This window comes from Gossypium hirsutum, chromosome D13, assembly GCF_007990345.1.
Source record: "Gossypium hirsutum isolate 1008001.06 chromosome D13, Gossypium_hirsutum_v2.1, whole genome shotgun sequence".
Classification (NCBI taxonomy): Eukaryota; Viridiplantae; Streptophyta; class Magnoliopsida; order Malvales; family Malvaceae; genus Gossypium; species Gossypium hirsutum.
Genome location: NC_053449.1, coordinates 45,048,570 through 45,058,639, shown reverse-complemented (window position 1 = coordinate 45,058,639; position 10,070 = coordinate 45,048,570). Strand labels below are relative to the sequence as shown.

General features: G+C 36.0%; 1 long non-coding RNA gene across 1 annotated transcript; it reads left to right on the top strand.

Moving 5' to 3' along the window:
• The first annotated feature begins 6,936 nt into the window (after window positions 1-6,936).
• LOC121225032 (uncharacterized) lies at window positions 6,937-8,830 on the top strand. Its single transcript, XR_005922694.1, has 3 exons — window positions 6,937-7,599; window positions 7,881-8,069; window positions 8,183-8,830. It is a non-coding gene; the product is annotated as an uncharacterized lncRNA (long non-coding RNA).
• Window positions 8,831-10,070: the final 1,240 nt, after the last annotated feature.

The window sequence follows — 10,070 nt, the reverse complement described above, 5'->3', positions numbered from 1 at the left end:
GTACTCGTTTCCATTTTAGTACCGCGTTTCACCCTTAGCCCGACTGTCAGTCTGAGCGAGTAACTCAGATACTTGAAGATATGTTTCGATGTTGTGTTTTGGAATTTAAAGGTAATCAGGAGAGATTTCTACTGTTGGTTGAATTTTCATATAACAACAGTTTTCAATCGAGTATAAAAATGGCATCGTACAAAGCTTTATATGGTTGGAAATGCCGAACTCCATTGTATTGGACTGAGCTCAGTGAGAAAAAGCTTCATAAGGTTGATTTGTTATGAGAAACTAAAGAAAATGTTAAAGTGATACGAGACAGTTTGAAAGTAGGTTCAGATCGACAAAAATCTTAAGCGGATTTGAATAGAACAGACATTGAATTTCATGTTGATGAGAAAGTCTTCTTGAAAGTTAAGTCCGCAGTTTATCGGGTCGTATGAGATCACTGAAAGAATTGGGCCAGTAGCTTACATATTAGCTTTCTTGTCAGAGTTAAAAAAAGATTCATAATGTATTTCATGTATCTACGCTACGACGGTATCGATGAACGTATATCCATGTTTATGGAATGTATGAATGGTATGAAATGATCTATGAAGGCATATTCATGTTCATGGAAAGTTTGAATCCAATGGCATTATGTTCAGGTGTATTTACCTTACCATGTGATAATTCTATTGAATTATGTGTTAAAACACTAACAATTGTTGTTGATGATGCTTAGGCTTGTGCCAAGCTATTGGTTGGATTGCATCATGTTTAATTGTAAATTTATGCATTGAAATGGTAAGTTATGTTCATGTTATACGAACTTACTAAGCATTATATGCTTACGTAGTTTTCTCTCCAATGTTTTATAGATTATCGGAAGCTCGATCAGTTTGGAATCTTGTCAAAGACCTATCATACAATCTAACAATTATATTGGTAGATTTTTATGTTTTGGTTACGGTTATAATGGCATATATAGGTGGACTTATGTTTAATGGCTAGTAGGTGTTTATGGCATGTAAATGTTGCTTTGAATTTGTGTTACTTTTGGTACTTTTAATACCTTGTGGTTGGATAATAATATGGTCAAGTTGATGCATGTTTTTATGACCAAAGTGGTAAGTGATAGTATGCTTGAAATGTGGTCAATTGCGATATGTTTTGGTATGGAAATAAGTTAGATGCATATGGTTGATGCATGGCCAAATATGCATATGTTTAGATATGTTTGATGGTTTGTGATTGAGGTGCCTTATTGGCATATTGGTTGTATAGATTAATGATATAGTGAATTGGTCATTATATGCATGTTTTGGGCATGTATTAATGTCTTGGTCATATGTGCAAAATGTGTTTAGGTACATGCTTGAACTGGGTGAAGGAAATGGCTTGAATTTGACCAATTTCTTGTCCACACGGGCGTGTGTCTCAGTCGTGTGTGACACATGGCCATGCGACATGGTTATGTGTCCCTTGTAGATTTTAAAGGTTGCAACTCAGGCAGTTACACAACCTAGCACACGGCCTAGCACACGGGTGTGTGAGGTCATTTGGAGAGTTACACAGCTTGGCACACGGGTGTGTGGCTTGGCCGTGTGACCCAACTCAGAGAGTTACACGGGCATGGACACAGGCTGAGACACGGTCGTGTGTCCCTATTTCAATTGTTACACGGCCTGAGACATGGGCATATGTCTCAGCCGTGTGACCCATGCAATTTTGAATTTTCTAACCTTTTCCTCAATGTTTCAAATGTTTTTTATTTAGTCCTGAATCATTTCTAAAGTGATTCTAAGGCCTTGAGGGCTCGATTAAGGGACGATATGCATATATATGAATGAATTATGCTATGTATGCATTGATGTTTGGAAATGTATAATTTTTATGTTTTGTTTTGATGATAATACTCTATAACCCTATTTCGGTGATAGATACAGATTAGTAGTGTTATAAACACCCTTCGACTTAACCAACACTACTGCGACTATCTCTTCCGAGGTAGTCAAATACAGGTAGAGGGTTTCTCATACCTGGGGTGACTTCAAAATTGGATATGAGGTGAGATATAGTTTTAATTCCTCAAGGGTTACTTGACATTCTTTGATCTACGAGAAGGTGGTTCCCAAAGCTTTGAAGAAAGGGAGACACTTGTATGCCATCCTGGAAATGAATTTGTTGACTGTCACCACTCTGTTTATAAAGCGTTATATGTTTTTTGTAGTTCACGAATGAGACATTTCCGTGATCGCTTGGATCTTCTCCAAGTTCACCTCTATTCCCCTTTTTAAAATAGTAAAGCCCAAAAACCTACACACCAAAGGCACACTCTCAAGATTCAGCTTCATGTTGTGAGCCCTTAGAACTACAAATGTCTCTGACAGGCTTTGCACATGCTCCCCCATTGACTCGCTTTTTGCTAACATGTCATATGTATATACCTCGAGCCCACGACCTATCTGGTTTTTGAATATTCTATTCACTAATCTCTGATAGGTCGCTTCCGTGTTCTTGAGGCCAAAAGGCATAACTCGATAGTAGAAAAATCCCCTCTTCAGTGATGAAGGATGTCTTTTCCTGGTCGCTATGATCTAAAAGAATCTAATTGTAACCCAAGAAAGTGCCCATAAAGTTCATGAACCTGTGACCTGCAGAAGCATCAAATAAACAGTCAATCGAGGGTAAGGGAAAACTGTCCTTAGGGCACGCTTTGTTGAGGTTGGTGAAGTCAATACACATTCTCCATTTGTCATTTTCTTTTTTCACCATTACTACATTCGAAACTCAATCCAGATATTCTACTTCTCTGATGAATTCTATTGATAACAGCTTGGCTGTCTCCTAACTCACTACTTCCACTACCTGTGGCGCAAACTTCCTTCTTTTCTACCTTACCAACTTCGCCGCACAATTAATTATGGGTCCACACTCGGCATATCCACTGCGGACCATGCAAAAACATCTGAGTTTTTTTCTCAAAGATCAGGTTAGTAAACTCTTTTCTTCTTCTCCCATCATTGAGGAAATTTTGACAGTTCTTTCCTTGTTATCGTAAAATACTTGCAAAGTCTCAATATGCTCCGCAGCCTTAAGTTTTTTGCTCATGTACTCATCCCTTACGTCCAAACTATCTAAATCCATAACCTGACTTGCCAATTCGGTTTCCTACAAACTTTTCTCTTCAACTATAGGTTCTCGCGCTTGCATGACAAACAACATATGGCACTGTCAACCTGTTCGCTAATCCAATCGTAAGAATCCAACCCTAGTCCTTGTCAGAAACTTGATTTTCATACAAAATGTTGCGACCACCATTTTTCCCATCCTCATTATCGATTGCCTGAAGATGGCATTGTATGCCATTGGGTGGTCTACCACATGGAACTGAACATACTCCATGGCTGTGTGCTCACCATCCCCCAGGGTGACTGACAAAGTGATTGACCCTTTCACCTCAACAGGATGGCTCACAAAAATGTATAATGGACTAGCCTTGGACAACGCATGTTCCTTTAACCCCATATTCCTATACATGTCCTAAGACAACACTTTCATCGTGCTCCCACTGTCCATGAGTATTCTCTTGACCTCGAAACCCGTAACTATCACCGAGACAACCATTTGATCGTTACCTTTTTTATCGTAGACAAGTTCCTCGTCATTATTACCAAACTCATCACTTATTTTTCCTACTGTCGTGACCTATTGGGAGCAATAACTGATATCACACTTCTCATGTGTGCCCACCTCTTCGCATTGGAACTTGCCCAATCTTCATCCATACCTACAGTCACATGGATGGTACCGCTAACTTTTTTCTTACCCCTAGGATCGCTACTCGAGCTCTGACCTTGTTGGGGACTACTTTAATCTACGAACTCCGAAAGCTCGCCATTTCAAACTGCCTCCTCTATAGCATCTTTCAGTGTGAAACAATCCTTGGTTTTATGCTCCATTTCATCGTGGAAGGCACATCGATCCATTGAGTTCAACCTTTTCCCAATGCTCCTCATCAGAGATAGCTTGGGTAAGATGTCAAGGCTTTTGACTTGATTAAGAATGTAGGTACAGGTAGCATTTAAGGGGGTGTAGGCCTCAAACTTTCCTTGAGGAACATATCTTCTAGTGTGGTCTTGTTGAGGTCTTTGGGGAGCCCTGAATGTATCACCTTAGGTTTGATTCCTCTGCGGCCTATCATTTCTTACTCATAGTGATTGGCTAAGGGGCCTTCTCTATTGCAAGGTCCTTCCCTATTTCTGAATTATCTATTTTCCCTTTGAAAGGTGGCTCGTAATGCTCGTTTCATCTCTTTTGCCTCTACGAAGTTATAGGCTCGCTCATACAAGTTAGCTAGACTCTGCAATCTGTTATCCGTGCAAGAGTACTATACATGGTCGTTTTGTACTCCTATGATAAATGCATCTATGGCCCATTGGTCCTCTAAGTTTTTCATGTTTAGGGTCGCGCAATGGAACCTCTTCACCTAATCTTGAAGAGACTCGCCCTCCCTTTATTTCACAAACATCAGCCCCATAGTTGTGTTCATGATTGCTTTGTGGGCCCTGAAACTATCCAAAAACATCTGTCTCCACTGTGAGAAGTTTTGAACTAAACCTTGTGGAAAGGATACGTACCAATCTTTGGTGCTCCCTTTGAGCGTTGTGGAAAAGGCCTTGCACTTCGCTGCACTTGACTCTTCTAGCACATTCATGTAGTCATTGTACTGCATCGAATGAGGTCGTAGGTCTCTTCTTCCCTCAAACATATCTTTTGGGACCTTGAAGTCACGTGGTAAGTTTACCGCAGCAATTTCAATGGCCAACGGGTTATTGAAACAGAATAGTCAATCCATGTCCAGTGATTTAGGGTGTAACGCCCGTACGTCTCTACGTATTTGTCCATCTCAGTTTTCCATTCTTTAATCTGCATGCTTGGGGCCTCATTCTACGTGTTTACATTATCCTGAAAACCTGAGTTGTCATAATACATATTTCTTCGTAGCTCCTGTTGAAAAGTTTGTTGCTGCTCAAGATGTGCCTCTTAAGTGACTGTCTGTTCCTTCATAAATATCATTTGCTCTTGAAGGACTAGGAACTATTGTGGGGTTCCCTCTTGGTTGGGAAGGATTGGCAACCCCTAATTGGTGGAAGTATTTAAGCCCAAAGGACTAGATTCTCTCTGATAAACCGTATTGTCGAGGTTTTTCGGTTTCATGGTGAACCATCTAACAAATAATTCTATTTTGTTGTGCTGGCCACTGGAACCTGATGCTCTAGCCTGTCCTGATGAAGAGTTGAAGGGGAAATTTTCACTTGGGTGAGCCATTTGCTTCGAAGACGGAAGGAAACTAAATCAAACTCAAAAAATCTAATGACCGAAAATTCGTCTATGCTCACTACTCCAATTGTTTACTAATATTTTTTGTGTACTATTCATGGGAGTATTCAAGTATTTATACATTTTGTTACAGATACTATTACAACTCATGATAAGACCCATTTGCTAGGACCCCACTATTTTGTCTTGACTCCACTACCTCTAGTACTGACATTCTCTACAGACTCTAGGCCAACCGGAAACGTGTCTACGGAGCACGCGATCCTTTCTATTCCTGGGACTGATGTTCTGAGTGAGCTTCGTACCTACTGGACATGTGTCTGGGTGACTACGCACTCTTTGGGTATATGCGAACTGATTTAATTAAAAAACATTATCAGCGCCTCTTATAGTTGGGCGAATCTTTTTTCCTCTATCCGTAATGCAGCGTTCGATTGTTGCCCAAAATAGACATCTGTTCATCAGAACTCAGGTATGTGTTTTTACCTTAATACTGATGTTGTTGTTCACTCTGTGTCTAGTTTCTCTGCTGCAGGTGGAGTAATACGCGATGGCAAAGGAAAGTGGATCTTAGGATATAATCGGTCTTTGGGGAAGTGTTCAGTAGCGGTTGCTGAGCTGTGGGGAATATTGGATGGTCTACTTCTCCTTCAGAAACAAGGTTATGTTGAGGTCATTATTCAGTCTAATAACCTTGAAAATGCTATCTCTATCTGCGAAAGCAAGTTTGTTGGCCAAAAAGCTCTCTAATAAGGAGGATTCAACAAATTCTAGCCTTTGAAGAGAAGTGGTCCTTGAATTATGCTCCAAGAAAGTCTTACCAGGTAGCAGATGCTTTGGCAAAAATGGCTTTGACGAGGGATGAAGCATTGCACATGTTTGAGGAACCCCTTTTGGAGATTAAAGAGATATTAAAGGAAGATTGTACTTTTGATAATTTGTCTAAGATCTAGTCTACGTAATTCATTGTTTTATTTACCAAAAAAAAAAGACATTGTCTTCAATCCTTTACCTTCCTCTTTTCTTCTCTTCTTTTCACCGATCCTGGCAACCAGAGCACGCCAATAATTTTTTTTTCAAAAACCACATTGGTGTCGGCACCAAAAAAGCAAAAAATTATTTTTTTAGAAAAACTGAATCAATGTCGGGAACGTAAATGCCGACACCAAAAAAGAAAAAAATCATTTTTTTAATTTGAACTAGTGTTGGCAACAAGAACACTTACACCTATTAAAAAATATTTTTTTCTCTTTTTTTTAATCCCAAAATACCCGTATTTTTTAAGTGTATTTGAAAAAAATACTTACTGATGTTGTCGAACACAATGTCGACACAAAAAATCAGTTTTTATAAACCAGACAGCCATCAGGCAATTATGAAGAGATGATGGAGGGTGGTGCCAGTGGTGAGATGGCCAGTACCAAAAAACATTGTATAAAATAGGCCATTTTCATACAAGATTTTGCACTTGGATCATTTTCATATATAATCAATTTATTTGGGTCAATTATGAAAAAAGCCCACTTTTAATTTAGGGTTTGTAACTCTTTCTAATCTTTTCTTATAAAGTCATTTCTCCTCCCTTTCTCTCTACCCTTTCACCTTCTACTACCAGAACATCAGTTTATCTACAACCTAAAATTTTGTCGCTACCAATGGCTATGTCATTCATGTCCATGGGGTTTGTCACCAAGAATAAAACCTAGACCCCAAAAAGCTTAAACAGCCAGTTCTTTCTCTCTTCTTTTCTTTAATCTACCTAAATGCTTCCTTTTCTTTTTCCATGTCACAAAGATGTTGTGTAGGTGATTTCAAATCGTTTCTCTGCTAAAAAACTAAGAGTCAGGAAGCTTCAACATCTTTGTGATATGGAAAAGAAAGTGGAGTCCTTAGATGTAAACTCAATCTCTTTCTAGATTCCTTCCATATCTAATTAATTTCTTCCATTCATGAAATTTTTTATTATTTTTTACAAAAATCTTTTCAAACTCTAGTTGTTGTCCTCTCCTCTGCTGCAAACAGAGGCAAATCTAGGGGCGATGGCAGGGTCATCGGCCCCCTAAAATGGAAAATTACTATTTAGGCCCTCAACTTTTTTAAAAGTTTTAAATTAATAAAGGTAAAATTTCACTTTGCCCCCTTAAAATTATAAAAATTCGATTTAATCCTTTAAAAAATATAAAGATATAGACTATAAAAAATTAAAATTTCATTCGGCCCCCTTAAAAAATTGTTTTGACTTCGCCCCTGGCTACAAATCAAGCAAAACAATGGTGGATGGTAAGGCACTTCAACTCTTATCTTCTCACTTTTATTACTTTATTTTCTTGAGGAAATAATATGTAAATATAGCTATGTGTAAGGTTTTTCTATTGTTGGTCCTCTTTCTGAATGGTGTGTTGTGAGATAATCTAATTTTTAGTAGTTGTGCTTCCATTTCATGATATCAATTTGTTTGTTTTAGAAGACTACAAAAACAGGTATTGATTAAAATTCAATTCAATTATGTTTAAATTGCCTTGTGATTCTTCAGTATGTAATGTTGCTTTCAATTTCTGTAGATATTTGGGTTGAACACAACTTCACTCCACTCCATTGCTTACTGAACCATCAATTGAAGGGAATAACAATACAATGTCAGACTATCAAGTTTCAATACATGCATTAACCAAAGCTTAGGAAGAAAATGTTGTCCAATAGCGAGCAAGACCAAAATGGAAGTTTTCCTGGGAGCTTTGGTTGTTCATATGGTACTTCTAGTTTTAGTTTAAATTTATTTCTTTTTTATTTTTAAAATGAAGACATATCACAAAATTTATGAGACAAAGAACAAGTGTAAATTATATGAATGCTTCTTATGTAGGAAATCATATGCCATCAACTTTTTGAAATCTTTAGTGTTGCTTCTTTGAGAATTGGTATAGAGATCTAAATTAATCAATATCGGTATGTCATGCATGTCCACTTCTTCACCTACCGAGCTACAAATGGGTGGATTCGTACACAAGAAAAATGTTTGGGCATCAACAATTCATAAGTAAAACAAACGTTAAACTCCAAGAAGCATGGTTTTTATGTTAATTTTCTTAGACCGGTTAGGATGTTTATCACAGAATGAAGACACATTGGTTAACAAAACCAAATTATATCTCCCAAGCTTTTGCCTAGAAAGTCCTCGACTCCACTGCCATTGCTTGGCCTTCTCATAAACAAGATCTCATTCGGTGATTTTTTTTCTTTTGTGAAGAAAAGAATTTCTTCCCTGCTTCAGGGGCTGTATTTATTTTAGAATGTATATCTATATTAATTAGTTTCCATAGTGATGCATACGTTTAGAAAATGTTATGTAGCTATGTATATAATATGTAAAGTTATATTTATTAATTAGATTTGCACCGTGAAGTTGTACTATAAATTTAAAAAATAGAGAAAGATAATGTAGTTTTAGCATAAATAAATGTACATTTTCCTCATTAGAAATGAAAAAGTATGTGAAGTGGAAACAAACAATTGCTAGTAATAAATATAAATGTAGCAAAGTTAACTTGTCAATACAAAGGGTAAAAAGGTGTAAATTGAAAACAACATAGAATACTTTGGAATTTACGTAAATTTAATAAATGAAAACAACATAAACAAAGCTTGACGTATATTGAGATAAACTACACAATTATTTGAAACGAAAAATAGTTAAAATAGTATATGAATGTAAAAAAAATGTCTTACAAACATGAGAAAAGTAATCTTAATCAAATGAATAATATTTATAATAATGTCAAACGTAGTAAAAGGAATATTATTTAGTTTGTATCTAAAAAATTTAAATAACATAAAATTACTTTATTATATTACATTAGTCTACTTAATTCACAAGTGAAACTGAACATCTGTTTGTGGGGATGTAATGTGGATAATAGGGTGAGTAAAATTCGATTCAATTCGAAAATTTTTTGAAGTTTTGGATTTTCAAATTATTCGAATTGAATTAATTGAGTTATTTTAAATCAACTAGAATTTTTTTTTTCAAATTTCGAATTCGAATCTAGTTGAATTTTTTAATTTGAATAACTCGAATAAATCAAATACCAAACCCTTTTACTTTCTCTCCAAAGCCCCAAATTATTTTTCCTTTTGCTTTTCCCCAAAACATTTACTTCCCCTAAACCCCAATTTTTTTTTCATATTTATGTTTATTTATATTATTGAATTACATTTCACATTTTGTACTATTTATTTTATTGAATTGTTTAGTCATGCTAAATCTTTATCAATTTCTGTTAAAATTCAATTATCGATTTGCCATAAAATATATTGGTGTTAAATTTTTCTGCTGGTATCAATTTCACATTTTATCTTTCAAATAACTTTTATTAAAAAATCATATTTTTACATTTAATATTTTTTAAAATTTCAAAATACATGATGATAAGAATTAAAAGATAATTGAAGCAACTAAGCAAGCAAAAAAACTAACTCGTATATAAAAGATTAATAAATAAATTATGAGAGGATGCAAGTGAATAACAAATTTGATTACGATGGGTGACAGCGGCTTCAAGGACCTAAAGCCAATTTTTTTAATTTAACTCGAACAAATATATTTGATTCGATTCAAATTCCATCTCACTCGACTCAATTCGAGAAAATTTCAAATCGAGTTAAGATGAAAAAATAGGATTTTTCAACTTGATTAACTCAAAATTTTTTCATTTGATTCGATTTGATGAAAGGAAGATTGCTAGTGGATAATA